Source organism: Leopardus geoffroyi, chromosome B3 (genome assembly GCF_018350155.1).
Source record: "Leopardus geoffroyi isolate Oge1 chromosome B3, O.geoffroyi_Oge1_pat1.0, whole genome shotgun sequence".
NCBI lineage: Eukaryota > Metazoa > Chordata > Mammalia > Carnivora > Felidae > Leopardus > Leopardus geoffroyi.
In genome coordinates, this window is record NC_059337.1 from 78839608 (window position 1) to 78859229 (window position 19622).

Consider the following 19622-nt stretch of genomic DNA (forward strand, 5'->3'; position numbering starts at 1 on the left):
ACCACCCATCAAATATTATACTTTCCCTTTAAAGTGTAAACTGGAAGTTGCACACATGACTTCCACTCACATCCAAGTCAAAGACCTTTATCAATGACTATATCTAGCTGCAAAGGAGTCTGCTAAGCAGTGTTTATTCTAAGCAACTCTGGCCCATCGAAAACTTGAGAGAAGAAGCAGCAATCTCTGCCATAAGAGGTGAATACAATAAAAGCTCACAAATGCATAAAATTAGTTTACATTTAAAACTTATGGGGGAGGGTGTGTGCCTGGGTGGCTCAGTTAGTAAAGTGTACAACTCTTGATATCCACTCAGGTAGTGATCTCATGGTTGTGAGATCAAGCCCCATGTCAGACTCTGAGCTGAGCACAGAGCCTGCTTGGGATTCTCTCTCTCCCTCTGTCACTGTCCTTACCCTGATGGCTCTGTCTCTCTCTCTCTCTCTCTCTCTCTCTCTCTCTCTCTCTCTCTCTCATTCTCAAAATAAATAAATAGATAAATAAATAAATAAATAAATAAATAAATAAATATTTTAAAAAAGAATTCTAGGGTGCCTAGGTGGCTCAGTTAAGCATCAGACTCTTGATTTCAGCTCAGGTCATGATTGATCCCAGGGTCATGGGATCACGACCCACAATGGCTTTATGCTGAGCGTGGAGCCTATTTAAGATTCTCTGTCCCTCTCTCTGCCCCTTCCCCACTTTCACACATGCTTATGTACTAAATAAATAAGTAAATAAATATTCCAGTTTGCAGCTGTATAATTCAGAATCTAGAGTCTCCATGTTAAGTGATCATAACTGAATTTCAAAAAGGAAGTAAGAATTAGGAAATGGGAATTTTTTTCAACACGGTTTTAAATCTTGCTCGAAGTAATATTAATTTAGTGGAGTCAGACTTTATTAAAATGTGCTATCCAAAAATATTTATCATTATGTTACATTGCTTTCCTGTGTTGGACACGGATGATCACCCAGCATCCTCTCTTCCTTTCTCCTCTTTCCTCAATTATCCCAGTTTAATTCACGTATTCACAGAGAAATCCTCTGTGTGTGTGTGTCACATACACACACACATGACAAGAACAAAACACATAGCAGTTACCTCACAATCATAAAGAAAATCAACCTGTGTGTAAAGCTGATGTTGTAGGCAGCAGAGTGGAGAAGCTCAAAGAACTTGGATCCTTGATGAGAAGACTGAGCTGTTGAAGCAATCCACCTCGATGCCATCCCTGATAAAAAAATAAATTTTCTTATTTTAAACGAGCTTAAGCCAATTTTTCAATCACTTGCTCCACAAAGCATCCTAACTGATTTATATTCCTAAACAATGCTCTTCACTACTTACAAAAGCAATGAGCAATATGATTTCTAGAATAAACACAATTCAGAAAGACAAAATTTTAACCAAAAATTGTCAAGCTTCCATGAAACAGTTTCATCTATATTCTGAGTGAATTTGGATAAGACTAAAATGATACAACTTAAGTTTTAGATGATCAAATCAAAATATTGCAATTTTTCAAAGCATTTGATTTTAATAAGAATACACTAGAATCTGTATAATTTCTCATCTAACCATGTATCAATGTGACCCTGTGAAATTCAGTTGAGTACAGAAACACAGCTGTTAAATCAAACACACATGCCTATTTTCCAGCACTAAAAAATTGTTTTCCTGCTAAGATATGTCTACCAATGTACTTTTTTAAGGCGTTTTTTTGTTTTTGTTTTTGATTTTTCATGTGGCTTATCTTTCCACAAAAAGAATCCTGGAAGCTTATCTATTTTCACAGGCTGGAAGTGCTGCATTATTTAAACAGAATTACAAATGTTCTCACTTTGCAACAGGAATTGTTCTTAAAGGGTCTTATAATAGTTAGATTCTATTGCAAACAAGCATTTATTTCCCTGACTAAAGGAAGGAACTATTGCACACTATCTGGGGTTTTTTCTCAGCCTTCTTTCTTTTCTGTAACTACTATTCGTGACTTATTTACAATTTATGCTTTGTATCACAAGATACATCATTATAATTGTCAGTCCCATTTAAGGTTTTGAAAGAAAGTGAAAGAGATAGATGTTTGAGACCTCTGAATAAGAAGTGAAGTAATATTAACATGTGATTGATTGAATGTCGGCTGCTTGACTAAAACAGATGATCAATGATTTCTAGAGGGAACACACTCTGGGCTGAGATGATGTTAACATAACTAAATAAGGCCTCCTAAAGAATAAAAAGAGACATATATGGGCTACTTATAACTTCACAGAGAACATAGTTCTCGGTTCAGCAATTCATCAGAAATTGGTTCCCTACCTATTAAAAGCAAGAGATAAAAAAAAGCATTGATATATCCTAGCATCCTATATATGCTAGCAAATCATATAACCGAATGATGGTCTCATATTAAAACAAAAGAAAAAGTTGATAGTACAGCTTCTTAGTTTTGCAAAGGATAAAAAAACAGAAATTGTAAATGTGGATAAAGGAGAAAACGATGCACTTTTTTGAACACATGGAAAGGTCAATTTTATCCTCAGTAAACTTGTAAATAAATGATGTAATGCATTTCACATGATTTAGTAATTCTTTCAGAAATTATCATGACAAAAAACCAATATTACAGTTGGTTAAGAGCATAAAACCAGAATACTGGGGTTTAAATCTTGGCCCGACCACTTACTGATTGTGTGCCTTTAGACAAATTAATGAACATCTCTGATCCTCAATTTCCTCACCTGCAAGATGGGGATAATGATAATAATTGTAAAGACCTTATAGGGTTGTTAAAAGGATTAAAGAGCAAATATAGGTAATTATTTAGAGCAGTACATGTATTAAAAATGTAAACTATTATCAGCAATTCATACACATGAAAGTTGTCAATTCATTCTATACATGTAAGACATGTTAACTAAAAGCATACTTTTCTGTTTTTCTATTTCAAATTTTAATGGTCGTACAAATACATGACACGTGATTCTATTAGATAGTCTTATTGACAGAAAAATTTAAACCTGCAGTCTGTTTTCTTATGTAAATATTGATTTCGTCCAGTATATATTTTTAAATAATCAATATACTGGTTGTATTCACAAAGTATAAACACCTCAGATATCTTAAACATTTTCTTTTAAATATATTCATTACATTTAACATATTCCAACCACTTATTTGGCACCTTATCAAAGATAAAAATAAATAATGTTATTTAACATATTTACATTTAACATATTCCAACTACGAGTTGAAAAATATTTTAAACTAGTATACTGAGTATTTTATTTTCCCTTAGTTTACATTATTTAAAAAAAAAACAACTATTTCTCTTTGACCTAAGTAAACAAAGAATTCATACATTTTAATCGCATTGCTCCCAAATTAATCTGCTCCCAAAATAATATGTATTGAAGACACCATGGTATTTCCATATAGCATGTGTTTCTCCACATACATAAGTCAAACATTGTTCATAAACATCAAATATTTATTACATACCAGCCAGATTGAGGGCATCACTTGGACTCCAGGTAATTAGCCAAAGAACTTTAGAACTGAAAGGACCTCAGAATATGTTGGACAGCACCCTCTTTTCACTGATGAAGAAACTGATTCCCATAAAATGACTCAAGAACAGAGAGAAGCCAAAGGCCACTGGCTTTGGCCAGGCAGAAATTTCAGATTCCTGTTCGCTACATTCCACTGTTTAATATTTGCAGGGTCCCTGTCCTCAGGTTATGGCCAAGTTACCAAAAAACTTGCTTTTCTGTAGAACAGCAAATGGATTTGATTCGAAAGGCATTGTTATGGCCTTTTATAAAGTTCTATTGAGACCTACAGAAGGTCCTGTCTTCAATTCTACTAAAGATACAACGCTATTAATAGACCAGAAAAAAAAAATTGGTGATATCCATAGTCCTATCTAAAGTTTGTGATAGAATCATTATGTTATCCTGATTAAAGAAATTGCTCTCCTTTGGTCAATCTGCCCCAGCTATTATCTGAGAACATGTAATCAAAAAGTGCTGGATAACATGTTCTAACAAGAAAAGATGTAGTTGTGCGTTATTAGAAGATGGTGGCTGAAAAAAAAAAACAGTCAGAAAAAAATAAACTGCAATAAGATATTCTTGAATCCTCACGTATTTCTTGGAAGACTCACAATTTTAATCTTTTGGTCAATCAGAATATTTGTATTATCCATCTTCATTTTACTTCACATACAGTGACAATTAGAGAACAATCTTTTCTGAAGAGTAAAGAAAAGGGTTCAGCATCTACCTAATCAATCTTTTCTGTATTAAGACAAAACTGTAGAATTCGATAGGAAATTTCACTTATTTTTCAACTGCTATTTTTAAGCTGAGCATTCTGATTAATTGCCTTAATATCCAATTATCTTTGTTAATATAAATTCAACCACAGAAAGGCCAATAATTAAAGAACACTTAAAATGGGGAGAATTTCCATACTTCCTTGACTCCAACTTGACAAAATGGTTTTTTGCTATTTTTAAGACCCATTTATATCTCTGTAATTATTGAAAGTAATATGCACACTTATATACAAATTTGGCAGAATATGAACGTTTAAATAATTTTAATATGCACAACTCTTTTGTTACTCTCCTCCTTCTTTGCCATACTAGACATACTGCCCCTTTCTTCATGGAATGTTTTAAACATTATGCCTTCGGTTCAAGGAAAAATAGGTAATATAGTTGTTGGTAATGATTCAGATTCTAGTTTTAATGGTAATCAATGTCACATATGAAAAAATATAGGGAAAGTAGAGCTTATGCGAGGAAGTAGATTGGAGATTCCTCAAAATGTGAAATAGGAGAAGTCTGGGGATCCAGAGCAGGGAGGAGACTCACCTGTTAATCCTGGAAATCTTGAGAGGGAGAGTATGAGACCCAAGAGAGGAATGGCTATGTGGTCCATCTAAGAAGTTTGTACCAAAGGCACAAATCAGTCAACTGAACTGATGCTAGATTGACCAATGTTCTGTGACCTAAGCAAAACATAGAAGTAGCGAATAGCTGATAGGCCAGCTATTTGCCAGACTATCCATTCTTAATGGTAATCAGTACTAATGGATGAATAATAATTGTAATTCCCTTCCTACCTCCAAATCATAGCACAATCCTTATTGAAGCTTGAGATGGAAAACCTTTGTTTCACCATCCACTGGGTGGTCAGGCTGTGCTTGATAGAGTATAACACGAGTGCAGCCAAGCTTAAAAGGCAAATAAGTGACACCCAGGGAAGACACTAGTGCAATATTAAAGGTTGCTGAGAACAGATAATACACACACCAGTCCAAGTGGTACCGTATTTATTTGTAGCAAGAAAAGGAAGAACGTGTACACAAAATCCAATCCTTTGCAATGCACTAGTTCCCCTCGGCCAACAAATCTTTCCATAGCTATCACAGGCAGCGTGACTGCACGCATCCCAATTTTTGCTGCAGTATAAGGACCCCAATCTTTCCCCTAGAGGATATGAAATACAGAAAATTCAAGGTGTGCCTGAGGGTCATTGAAGCGTGTCTTTCAGCAGAACAAAGGAGTGTATTGAGTTTGACACAGGGAAAGATATTCCCACACAAAGTAATAAGCCCAGCAAGGTAGTGTGGGTTCCCTATCTCTTGGTAAGGGCTGTACTCCAGGCCAGAGGCCCATTCTTCTGGGCCAAGCTGGGACTGAAAGACTGCATGCAAGAGACTGTCTTTCTTAACAAGTTTCAACAAGTATAGCTAGATCATGACATCATCAATTTAAGTGCTTTTTAAATAAATACACATGACGTCTCCTGCTGAAATTAAAACCTTCTGAACACACATTCAGAGACAGCTAACAACACCAACAACAAAATGGTTCCCTCCTCCATCTTCTGTATTTGCTCTTACTCCTTTTTCTCTATCACCATGGTTTCCCCAGTTACAATTTAAAAAGCCATCCTAGTCTCCTACACTTCATCAACCTTCTATCCAGTGTTTGTTCAACGTACGTGGCTAAACTCTATTACAATGTGATGACCACTGAGCTCAAGACCTTCATTGGGTGAGCTTGAGCCCCCACTTCAGGTAGGCCCCGCTCTCTCTCTCTCTTCCCCTCTCTCTCTCTCTGCCCCTCATGGGATTCTCTCTCTCTCCCTCTCTCTCTGCCCCTCGCTCACTTGAGCTCCCTATCTCTCAAAATAAGTAATAGTGATAAAAAATAAATAAAACACTGATTAGCTTTAAAAAAATAAATATAAATATACTGTGATGACCATCTACCTGTATCTTACTTTTCTTATCATCCTTAACATCCTCTCTTCTTCTCATTACTTCTACTTCTCACTACTTCTAGTCACTTCCTCTCACTAAATTCTCATTACTTCTTGACATCTTACAGTCTGCTTCAGTGGATAAGTGGATAGTGAAAAACAATAACTAAAAATTACAAGTTTCCCCCACTCTCTGAAAGTAGAGTGCTCCTATGAAACCTGTCATAAGCTGAAATGGCATAAAACAAAGAAGCAGTCACCATTGCGTAAAAGTGAAAATTCTCTCTGGCTTTCTTTTGGGTTAGTGAAAGCAGATATTAATGTAGGTCTTTCACAGACGCGAACGCTAGGAAAGCAAGGGAAACCTGTACTTGCGTTTGTGCAAAAATTCCATTGATTATGTATGTCCCCATATTCCAATAATGTTTTACTTAATATCAGTGACTCTTTTGGATCGTCTCTTTTTCTTATTCTTTCTTCTTTATCCTGTTCTAATTTTCTAACTTTCCAAACGTACCCACGCACACAGAGCTGTGTACCTACACAAACATACGTGCACACAAACACATACATACACAAACACACAGAACTGGTTCATCCACTCTGACTTAGTGATTTACAACGACTATTTTTATGCACAAAAAAATAAGACTATTATAAATAATAATAGTGTCTTTAAATACATGATATAGGTTCACCATTTCACATAATTATATAGCCAGACAGGACAGATCGCTTAGTTGACTAAATTCAGAAAATAAATGGTTAAAATGCTGGTAGTTTAAAAATAGTTGTTTGCTATTTTATTGTAGGCTATTATAATTATTTGGAGAAACTACTCAAGCTGGTGGCAGTTACTAGTTATCAAAAATTAATCCCCTCTGGGCTCTAAGGGATTAACCACTTCTTAACTTCCTCTTAACGGTTTATCTTGAGCTCTTTCGTTCTACATTTCCTTCACACACATGAGTCCTCTTTCTATCAAAGAGCAATATTAATCATACAAGAATAGAAAATATTCTCATTAAAGCCCTGAAGCTCATTAGGGAAGTTTAAGTTATTCTAACACTTCCCTGATATTGTTGGATCCATGTAGTGAAGAGTGCGGACTCTCCTGCCAGTTAATTGTCTTACATGAGCTGACCTAAAGACTGAAATGCATTTTCTGTGCTGAGTAGAAGATGGAGAGTTGTAGCTATTTTTACTAAAACAACTAATTAAAATTTTCTCTGCCAAAACATTATTTTTCCTTTAGTGCTATTACATTATATGCTTGTAAGCATATTATAGATATGCTTGTAAGCATATTATAGATATGCTTGTAAGCATATTATAGATATGCTTCATTTTATACAACTGATGCATTTCTGAAAAGTCAAGGATATTTGGTACCTGTCTGAGGTGCAGAGATTTCAGGCTAAAGGAAGCCTATGCAAAATAATTTGTTAAATAAAATATTCTGAGCCATACAGCTATCCTCAATGGATAAATTTTCTTCTGAAGTCATTGTGGGACACAAAAATAATATTCTGTAAAGCTGAAAGAGCCTTGGCAAGACAAAGACTGCATTGTAAAAAAAAGGTAAGGAAAAAGGCAAAGAGTCAAAAGAAATACGACAGATTTGGCAATGTATGAATGCGGGCAGTGAAAGGAGAAAGTCTCACCTTCAGAATCAACTCACCTAACACTGATTGTCAAGGAATTTCAGAAGTCATCTGAAGTAATAGTGAACAATTAGGGAAGCTGTTTAAGAAAGAGAAAAAAGACGCTTATGTAGTCTACCCAAGTGGAAAGTATACCCATAAAAGATTCTCTCTCTCACTGAGTCAATGCAGAAAAGGCATTCATGAAATTAACTAAAGTGAATATCAATTTTAAAGTTCTAAGTCTTTCAAACTAAAGAATAAATAGCATGATAAATGTGAACTTTTTTTAAGTTGCAGGGCAACCACTGGATTAAACAAGCTAAACAAGTATAAATTTCCTGCAAACCTTTACTCCTCAGAATATAAGTATCTTAGAATATATGGTAAATCTTCAACAGAAAGGTTTTTTTCCAAATTTAAGTCACAGAAATTTTTGCTGAAAGTTTTTCTGGGATTAAAGATTAGAGCACCATAAGTTATCATAAAGTTGTACTAAGATACAAATAAAAATTATATTAAAAATGACATTAGCAAAGTTCTGGTTGGTGTGCCAACCAAAAAAAAAAAAATTAGCTTTACTAATGCTAAAGCATTAAAAATTTAAAGCATTGAAAAATGTATGGATAGTGTCTTCTTCCTGACTGGCCTTGGTGCATTCTGTCTCAGCTGCTGATGACAAGATATCTTCAGGAAAGGCCAAAATTGGGCATCCTGCCTCCAACTTCAAAGCCATGGCTGTTATGCCAGATGGCCAGTTTAAAGACATCAGGGGAGGCACCTCAGTGGCTCAGTCAGTTAAGCATCCGGTTCCTGATTTCGGCTCAGGTCATGATCTCACCGTTCCAGGTTCCAGAGATCGAGTACCGCTGACAGCACAGAGGCTGCTTGGGATTTTCTCTCTGTCTCTCTCCCAGCTCCTTCCCTGCTCGCACTCTTTCTCTCTCAAAATAAATAAACTTAGAAAAAGACATCAGCCTATCTGACTACAAAGGAAAATACGTTGTGTTCTTTTACACTCTTGGCTTCACCTTTGTGTGTCCTGCAGAGATCATTGCTTTCAGTTACAGGGCAGGAGAATTTAAGAAACTCAGCTGCTAAATGACTGGTGCGTCTGTGGCTCTCATTTCTATTGCCTGGCGTGGATCATCACACCCAAGAAACAAAGAGAACTGGGACCCAGGAACATTCCCTTGGTATCAGAAGCCAAGCATGCCAATGGACAATGGAATCTTTTTTTTTTTTTTTTTTTTTTTTTTTTTGCTTTTCTTTTCATGTTTTTATTTAGATTCTAGTTTGTTAGCATACAAGGTAAGATTGGTTTAAGGTGAAGAATCTAGTTTAATTTAGTAAAATTGGTTTCAGGTGAAGAATTTACTGGATCATTACTTACATACAACACCCAGTGCTCATCACAAGTGCCTTCCATTTAGCCCATCCCCTGCCAGTACTTGTTCTCTATAGTTAAGAGTCTCTATGGTTTGCTTCCCTCTCTTTTTTTTCCCTTCCCTTATGTTCATCTGTTTTGTTTGTTAAATTCCACATATGAGTGAAATCATATGGTATTTGTCTTTCTCTGACTCTTATTTCACTTAGCATAATACATTCTAGCTCCATCCACATCGTTGCAAATGCCAAAGTTTCATTTTTTTTAATGACTAATATTCCATTGTGTGTATGTGTATATATACATATATACGTATACATATATATACATGTACATATACATATACATATATATACATATATATCCCCTCTTCTTTATCCATTCATTGGTCAATGGACATTTGGGATCTTTCTGTAGTTGGGCTATTCTTGATAATGCCGCTATAAACCCTGGGGTGCATATGCCCCTTCAAATCTGTAATTTGTATCCCTTAGGTAAATACCTAGTAATGCAATTGCTGATTTGTAGGGCAGCTCTATTTTTAATGTTTTGAGGAACCTCCATACTGTTTTTCAGAATGGCTGCACAGTTTGCATTCCCACCAAATCATAAGAGGGTTCCTCTTTTCCCACATCCTTGTCAACATCTCATTTTGTGTGTTGTTAATTTTAGCCATTCTGACAGGTGTGAGGTGGAATCTCATTGCAGTTTTGATTTGTTTTTCCCTGATGATGAGTAATATTGAGCATCTTTTCCTGTGTCTGTTGGCCATCTGAATGTCTTCTTTGGAAAAACGTCTATTCGTGTCTTCTGCCCATTTCTTAACTGGATTGTTTGGCTGTTGCCTGTTGGGTTTGATAACTCCTTTATAGATTTGAATACTAACCCTTTTCCAGATATGTCATTTGCAAATACCTTCTCCATTCTGTAGGCTGCTTTTTGGTTTTGTTGTTTCCTTAGCTGTGCTACATCTTCTTTATCCATTTATCCATCAGTGGATATTTAGGTTGATTCTATGTCTTGGCACTCATAAATAATGCTGCAAAGAACAGAGGGGTGCATGTATCTTTTTGAATTAGTGTTTCATTTTCTTTGGACACATACCAGAAGGGGAATTGCTGGATGGTATGGAATTTCTATTTTCAATTTTTCGAGAAACTTCCATACTGTTGTCATAGTAGCTACATGAATTTACATTCCTACCAACAGTGCACAAGGGTTCTCTTTTTTTCCACATCCTTGCCAAAACCTGCCATTATCTTTTTAGTAATAGCCATTCTGACAAGTATGAGGTGATATCTCATTGTGCTTTTGTTTTGCATTTCTCTGATATTCATCAGATATCAGATGATGCTTATTTCCTTTGCATCTGTCTGTTGGCCATTTGTATGTCTTCCTTGGAAAAATGTCTGTTCATGTCTTCTGTCCATTTTTTCTGTGCAGAAGCTTTTTATCTTGATGAAGTCCCAACAGTTCATTTTGCTTCTGTTTCCCTTGCCTCCGGAAATGTGTCTAGTAAGAAGTTACTGCAGTTAAGGTCAAAGAGGTTGCTTCCTGTGTTCTTTCCTAGGATTTTGATGGTTTCCTGTCTCATAATTAGGTCTCTCATTCACTTTGAATTTATTTTTGTGTATGGTGTAAGAAAGTGGTCGTGTTTCATTCTTCTGTATGTTGTCACCCAGTTTTCCCAACACCATTTGTTGAAGAGAGTATCTTTTTTCCCTACTGGATATTCTTTCCTGCTTTGTTGAAGATTAGTTGACCATATAGTTGTGAGTCCATTTCTGGATTTTCTATTCTGTTCCATTGATCTATGTGTCTATTTTTGTGCCAGTACCATACTGTCTTGATAACTACAACTTTATAATATAATTGAAGTCCAGAATCATGATGCCTCCACCTTTGCTTTGCTTTTTCAGGATTGCTTTGGCTATTCAGGGTCATTTGTGGCTCCATACAAATTTTAGGATGTGTAGCTCTGTCAAAACTGCTGGTGGTATTTTTATAGGGAATGCGTTAAATGTGTAGGCTGCTTTGGGTAGTATAGACATTTTAACAATATTTTTCCATCCAATCCATGAGCATGGAATGTTTTTCCATTTCTTTGTGTTCTCTTCAGTTTCTTTCATAAGTGTTCTATAGTTTTCAGAGTACACATCTTTTACCTCTTTGGTAAGGTTTATTTTTAGGTATCTTATTATTTGTGATCCAATTGTAAATGGGATTGATTCCTTGACTTCTTTTTCTGTTGCTTCATTATTGTGTATAGAAATGCAACAGATTTCTTTACATTGATTTTATATCCTGTGACTTTGCTGAATTCATGTATTAGTTCTAGCAATTTTGTGGTAGAGACTTTTGAGTTTTCAACCTACCGTATCATGTCATCTGCAAATAGTGAAAGTTTGACTTCTTCCTTGCTGACTTGGGTGTCTTTTATTTCTTTTTTGTTGTCTGATTGCTGAGGCTAGGACTTCCAGTACTATGTTATATAACAATGTGAGAATGGACATTCCTATCTTGTTCCTGACCCTAGAGGCAAAGTTCTGTTTTTCCCCACTGAGGGGGTCTTTTGTATATGGCCTTTAGGACTATGGAATCTTAAAGCTGATGAATGTAACTTGTTCAGGGCCTCTCTATCATTGATGATAAAGGCATCCTTTGGCAGATCACTGTGAATGACTTCCTTCTGGAACACTCAAAGAGAAGATTCTGGATAAGATTCTGAGACTAATTCAGGCCTTCAAGTTTACTGACACGCATGGGGAATTGTGCCCAAGGCTGCAAGACTGGCAGTGATATCATCAAGCCTGATATCCAGAAGAGCAAAGAATATTTCTCCAAGCAGAAGTGAGTGCTGGGCCATTTTAGGGCCAGGCTGCAGTGGGTAACCATGAAGACAAGATTTCATTTGTACAATTGTCATGCTTAAAACATAAGACTTTAGGCTCAGTGCTGATGTGGTGTGGAACAGAACAGGCCTTTCCTGCAGGTGTTGGGAAGGCCACCCTTTCTTCCTCTAGAGAGAGTGGCCTGAGCTGTGCTATGGGGCAGAACAACTGATGTGTATAGTAGTGGGGCATCACTTTAGATTATTTGTTGTTTCTATTAAACCTGAACTGAGGGGAAAAAAGAAATATATAGACAAATGAATTCTATACGGCTATTTGACATCCTTCAGATTAAAATTTGGATGAATGTATATAGTCACAAGCTTCTGTAGGCTTGAGCATGAAAAAGAAACAATAGAAAAGGTCTACATCCCAAGTATCTTTGTAGCTTCCTTAGCATATCCAAAATATCAGATACTTTGGAGAGTGTTCTTTACTATTTATATACATTGCTGCTTCATACAACATAGAAATTCCTATATCATAGTACGTGAACTACATTATAAAAGCTTCAAACTTTGCAATTACCACCTACAGACAGGATCCTATTTTTAATAATATATATAACCAATATTAATTGTGGTCTTAGGCCAGATTTTTTCCTTACAACTCAGATTTTTACATAAACACCTGAGTGGGTGATGAACAATGGAAATTTGAGGAGAAAGGATGAGGAGCTGATGAGTTCAGTTTTGCCACATGGTACATTTAGGTGAAGATTTTCAGTAAGCAACTGAACTTTCACGTCTGACGTTCAAAAATAAGTTGAACTAAAGGTAAAGATTTGCGATTAACAAATGATAGAAACTGAAGCCAACAAAGTAGTGAAAATCATTCAGATGGACAATATATAGTAATATGAGAAAACATCTAAGGAGAAAAAACACCTTAAAGAAAAAAAACTCACGGGGCGCCTGAATGGCTTAGTTGGTTGAGTGTCCGACTTCAGCTCAGGTCATGATCTCATGGCTTGTGAGTTCCAGCCCTGTGGAAGGCTATGTACTGAGCTGGGAGCCTGGAACCTGCTTTGGATTCTGAGTCTCCCTCTCTCTCTCTCTCTCGTGCTCTCTCTTTCTTACTCTCTCAAAAATAAATAAACTTTAAAATAAAATTTTTAAAAATTCATTATTTAATGCTTAGCCAGACAAAAGCAAGAATTCCTTATAGAATGACAATTTAACAAAGACTATTTTATATGAAAGTGCATCACATTATTGCCTTTCATCTTGAGTTTATTTTCTCAGTACTTGCAAATCACACACACACACACACACACACACACACATGCAGATTTCATAATTGTGGTTATGGTGCAATAATACCATAATAGAAAAAAATGTTTATGAAATATTTACTCTGTGCCAGACACTGTGCTAAGTGTTTTATATACATTAAATCACTTAATCTTCATAATAGTCTGTTCTAGTTATTTGTTGCCATTAATAAACTAAACCTAAACTTGGTGTTTTAAAAGAGCCATTTATTATATTTCATGATGAATGAAATCCGTTTAAAAAATCATATACGGTTAGAATTGGTGATACTGTTACTCCACAATGAGTTAGCTGATGTCACTATATGTTATTCAGCTGGTGGATGGGCTATTCAGAAGAGTCCCAGAGGTTTAACACACATGTCAGGTGCCTTGGCTGGAATGGCTGGAAAGCTGAGTTCAGCTAGTATTGGTAACCCAAGCACCTACATGTGGTGTCTCCAGCATGGTTGTCTAAGGGTAGTCAAATTTCTTATATGATTGGCTAAGGACTCTGAGAGACAGTTTTTCAAGAGCAAGAATTCAAAAAGGGATGAGCAAACACTGCAGAGCTTCAGATCTCACTCCAAAAGTCCCAGAATCCCACTCCCATTGCAATTGATTCATTAAGGGCATCACAAAGGCCAACTTAGAGTCAAAGAGATGAAAATTGAACATCACCCTCAAAGAGAAGGGTAGCAAGTATTTATAGACATCTTTAATCTATCACAGAGCTCTATACAATAAATATGATTATCATTCCCTTTCATAGATGACAAAACTGAGTCCTCTGTGGTTGATAAATTGCCAGGATCGCATTGTTGGTAAGTAGTTAAACCAGTAATTAAAACATGGCGGTCCTAACTCCAGTGCCTGAGCCCTTAGCTGCTGTTCTAGAAATGGTTGATTATGTATCACATTTGAGGAGCTATTTTGGCTGTCAATCAGTAGATCTAACATAAATAGTAACACCGTAAAATCTTTGGTAATTTGAAAGGTGCCAAGTAAATTTTTAAAATATTTTTACATACAGAGCGTTCATAGATGTAGCAGAGGATACAAAATGTACCAACCTATAACCAATAAAAAGTTTACGTTTTAGTGGAGAGAATGAGGATAACAACCTTGGTACAAAGTTGTTACTACATATTGTGAAGTGATCCCTGTAGAATAGTTATAGCCATTCAGAGGTAGCAAATAGTCTGATTTGCACTGATTCTTTATATAGAATATGCTCTCTGCCATGACTGTCCTTCCAATCCGCTGTGCAGGTGCATGACCACCTTTAAGTTCAAACTTGAATGTCACATCCTCCTGAAGACAATCCTCAATTTTCAAACTCTGTGCAAGCTCTCTGCCCTTTGAACCTCTATTATACATTGTTTACATTTATCTCAGGATACTCAGCTCACCCTACTTTATATTAGTTATGTTTGCACTTGTCTAGGCTCTCCTCTGTTAACCAGACCATTTGTTCTACTCATCTTTGTCCCTTCTTTAGTACACTGAATTTTAAAAATGAATCAATAATTACTTGTGAATTATGTTAAATGTAAATCTAGTAAGGATGTATTGAATAGCCATTTAATATTTACAGATGTTTAGTATATGCCAGAAACTAGGTACAGAAAGGTTAATAAAACATGGCCAATGCCGAGGATGCAGAGAAAGGGGAACTCTTTTGCACTACTGGTGGGAATGCAAACTGGTACGGTCACTCTGGAAAACAATATGGAGGTTCTTCAAAAAGTTAAAAATAGAATTACCCAATTACCCAACAATTGCACTACTGGGCATTTACTGAAGGATACAAACATACAGATTGAAAGGGGTACATGCAACCCAATATTTATGGCAGCATTATCAATAATAGCCTAATTGTGGAAAGAGCCCAAATGTCCATCAACTGATGAATGGATAAAGAAGTGGTACACACACACACACACACACACACACACATAACAGAATATTACACAACCATCAAAAAATGAAATCCATATTTGCAGTCACATGGATGGAGCTAGAGTGTATTATGCTAAGCAAAATAAGTCAGTCCAAGAAAGACAAATACCATATGATTTCACTCATATGTGGAATTAAACAAAACAGATGAACATAGGAGAGGGGTAAAAAAAAAGAGAGAGAGAGAGAAAGAGAGGGGGGAGGCAAACCCTAAGAGACTCCTAACCATAGAAAACAAACAGGGTTGATAGAGGGAGGTGGGTGGGGCATGGGCTAAATGGGTTACGAGCATTAAGGAGGGCACTTGTTGTGATGAGCACTGGGTGTTATATGTAAGTGATGAATCACTAAATTCTTCACCTGACACCAATTTTACCATATATGCTAACTAGAATTTAAACACAAACTTGAAATTAAAAAAAAAGAATTGTAAAAACAAACAAAGAACAAAACAGGGCCGATGCACTTACAAGAGTTGACAATGTAGTTATCTGTTAAATCTAAATCTAAAACTTAGAGTTCAAGGATTCACACGAGTACAGTTATTGAAAACCACAACAATGTCTTGAATTCAATTTAAACTGAGAGATTTACCTAACACAAATTTTAAACTTTTATTTTTTTACAAGTTACAAAGGCCTAAACATTAAGATAATATTAAAACGGACAGTACATATTTTTTGTCCAATTAGGGGAAAAGCTCTTCTCATCACCAAGCCATGTTATCTGCAATTTTTTTTAAAGCTCGGGGCTGAAAATAAATGCTAACATTGTACTAATATCTTTTTTTTTATTTTTTTTAACGTTTATTTATTTTTGAGACAGAGAGAGACAGAGCATGAACAGGGGAGGGTCAGAGAGTGAAGGAGACACAGAATCTGAAACGGGCTCCAGGCTCAGAGCTGTCAGCACAGAGCCCGACGCGGGGCTCAAACTCACGGACCGTGAGATCATGACCTGAGCCGAAATCGGACGTTTAACCGACTGAGCCACCCAGGCACCCCTGTACTAATATCTCTATAATATCGGCAATAGATCAATACCTTTATTAACAAAAGTATGTTACTTAAATCCTATTTCACCAATCCTTTGGATGTATCACCAATATATTTTATCATTAAGGTACTATATAAATTTAAAAATTTCTTCATCAAAACTTTTAGCATAATTAATGAAAATGAAATCTTGGTGTTTTCAATTAACTATGATTTTGCAAATGAGGCTGTTTTTTTATTCTTTTTTCATTAAATCACCAATGGTAATTTTCTAACTTAAAAATGAATACCAAAAATTCAGGGAATGTTGCATACCTTTTGCACATAAAAAAATTCTTTCAGTGGACACGATCAACTCTAATTTATCCTCTTTAAATCAGTTAGAATTGAAAGCGACCCTCCATGAAGAACAGTTCCACAAATCAACCTCATCGTTCAAGCAAAAAAATATTTTTGTGTCCATTTCCCTCATCAGTGGACCTGCTCACCGCTACTTCAAGCAACTTACTTGCTCCTATCAAAATGAAACCTCAAGAAACTCAAGAACAAATTCAGCCAAATAGAATACAATGATTATAAAGTTTAAAGAGTCAGTTTCCAAGAGGTAGTTGAGTTTCAGAAAGGCAAACCCTTACACCAAAACAAATAATCTGTAATTGAGAAATTGAGGCATATGCTAGTAAGTAGGGATGATAATACGTGATAAGGAACTTCTTGGGTCTTGTTACACACACAGAAATCATGTTACATCAACAATATATTTGGTCAGAATATAAAACTAGAGAATAATTACTATCCTACACAAATGGACACCATTGTCTTTTCTTTCTAACTGTAAGGTATCTAATATTCAATCCCAGTTGAAGAATGAGTTATTAATCATAAAGAAAGCCTTTACAGTAAATCTCCCCTTAAAGGTTACCTGTACTCTAGATCATCTTAAAAGAGGACACATTAGAAAATATCTACTAAGCAATGCTTAAATTAAGCACTGATTCAGGAAGAAAGGAGATTAAAACATTTTGATCTGCTAAGAACTATGTTTTTCATTGCAGCATTGGTAGTAGAAGCTGGTTTTTTCCCCTCTCAATAAAAGGAACTAGGAACAAATTCACAAGACATAGGCAAATCACATTTTTTAATATTGCTTCCTATCCTTCTGAGATCAAATCAGTTTTTTAAAAAGACTAGGGAGGATCTTATTCAAAGAAAGATTATAATTTCTCACCATTATAGTCACAGTGTAATACTGCACACAGTCTGCAGAAAAATAAAAGTCATTATTATTTCTCCAGTTTAAGGGTCCATCCAGAAATTATACCAATTCTTACCCTTTTCAGAAAAAAAAAAAAACTGTATATAATCAGGAAGCCTTACCATGATCAATAGAAATAGCACACAGCATAAGGCAGTCTGTTAGTTTGTCTACCAAATGTATTTTCCCTTTATTCCTAGACACAAAACTAAATGGAATTTTCTAGCCTCCTTTTTATAATGAAGTCATGTGACTGTTTTTCTCCATAGAATATAATGTGATATATGCCTGTTATGGACCTGAGTCTTGGGACCATGACTATACACCCACTATGTTGTCTTTCTCCTAATCATCAGCTGGGATTTACAGAGACTTGGTCTCTGCCATGCAGAGGATGACAGCTCTAGGGGATGACAGGGCAACCAGTGGGGAAAGAACCTGTATCTCTGAATAACCTCATAGAGCAGAGTTGAACCACTCAGTTTGAACTTTTATGTAAAGGAGAAATCATCTCATCTCATTTAACTTACTGAAACATTGTTCTCTTTAGTATAGCATCCTACTCTAACTCTAACTAATAGAGAGCAGTATTTCCTAACCACAGAAGCTATTCAAGAATTACCAGCATGAGTACTTTTCCTCGTTATTTTTTTAAAGTAATCTCAACACCCAAATTGGAGCTCAAACTCATGACCTCAAGATCTTCTTCTTTTTTCTTTTAAATATTTATTTATTGTTGAGAGACAGAGCGAGCACAAGATGGGGAGGGGCAGAGAGAGAGAGAAGGAGACACAGAACCCAAGCAAGTTCCAAGGATCTGAGCTGTCAGCACAGAGCCCGACACGGGGCTGGAATTCACAAACTATGAGATCATGACCTAAGCCAAAGTCAGACATTTAACCAACTGAGGCACCCACGTGCCCTCCAATTATTCTTGATCAATATAAGCCTAATTGAGAGTGGCAAGGCATTCATATATCTAAGTACAAGCAAAAAGGCAACCCCACCAATATAATCCAAATATAGTAATAATACCTAAATTCAGCTGTATATAACCATGTTTCATGATTTGACTTTATATAAAAACTTGGAACTTCTGCATTACTTTAGGGCACAGTCTGGAGACCAATAAAGAGAAGACATATTACAAAGTGATGTTTGTTTTTTTTTTTTTTTTATCATTTAAATAATTTTCAACAACTGCTTGAAAAGTTAATAACCAGTTTAGGCTTCTGTTTTATTTTAGGGTTTATTTGATATACAGGTAAATTATTTCCAACTTAATTTATTATATTTCAGGAAATCCTGAAAAGATCACTTCCCAACTTCCCAAAGTATGCCTTGCTTACTCAAAAATGCCCAGATTTCCTTTAATAGAGTGAAATGTCTAATAAAGGGAAGATAAGATTTGAGATAATCTTCTGAGGAGAAGGTAAAACAAATTGAATTTACATCCAGGTATAAATGATTGACTTCAGACGTTCTTCTAAAAATAGTTTTTATTGAGGTGTCTGGCTGGCTTGTTTGGTAAAATGAATGACTCTTGATCTCAGGTTTGTAAGTTCAAGCCCCATCTTGGGTGTAGAGATTACTTCAAAATAAAATCTTAAAAAAAAAATTAAAAAGAAAAAGAAAAAAAAGAAAAATGGTTTTTACTGAAAGATAGGGTACATGAAAAGTAGAAAGGAAAGAGGTACGTCTTCAGGTGAAAAGATATAACTCATCTACTTTTCAGTTCCATCTAGAATTGATTGACTCTACTGCAAATAAAGTGATAGTAAAAAGAAAAGAAATCAACAGATGGACCGAATAATCATCCATAGATGGCAGGGACACAGCATTGTTAACAGGAGATGTGCTATATCCACAGGTATGAATCAGTTTTATGTGTCAGCAGTTAACCACCTATTGTGTTTTTTTCTATGATTCATATAAGGAAATCAGTCTCCTCCCTGAAA

The 19622-nt window shown here is 35.7% G+C and overlaps 1 long non-coding RNA gene across 2 annotated transcripts in view; it reads right to left on the minus strand.

Annotated features, from left to right (window-relative positions):
- Positions 1-669: 669 nt before the first annotated feature.
- The window catches only part of LOC123583494, a 49390-nt gene continuing 30437 nt past the window's right edge, over positions 670-19622 (minus strand). For both annotated transcript variants that reach the window (XR_006704901.1, XR_006704902.1), the window contains one exon: positions 670-1235. This is a non-coding gene — a long non-coding RNA (uncharacterized LOC123583494). The remainder of the gene's footprint in view (positions 1236-19622) is intronic.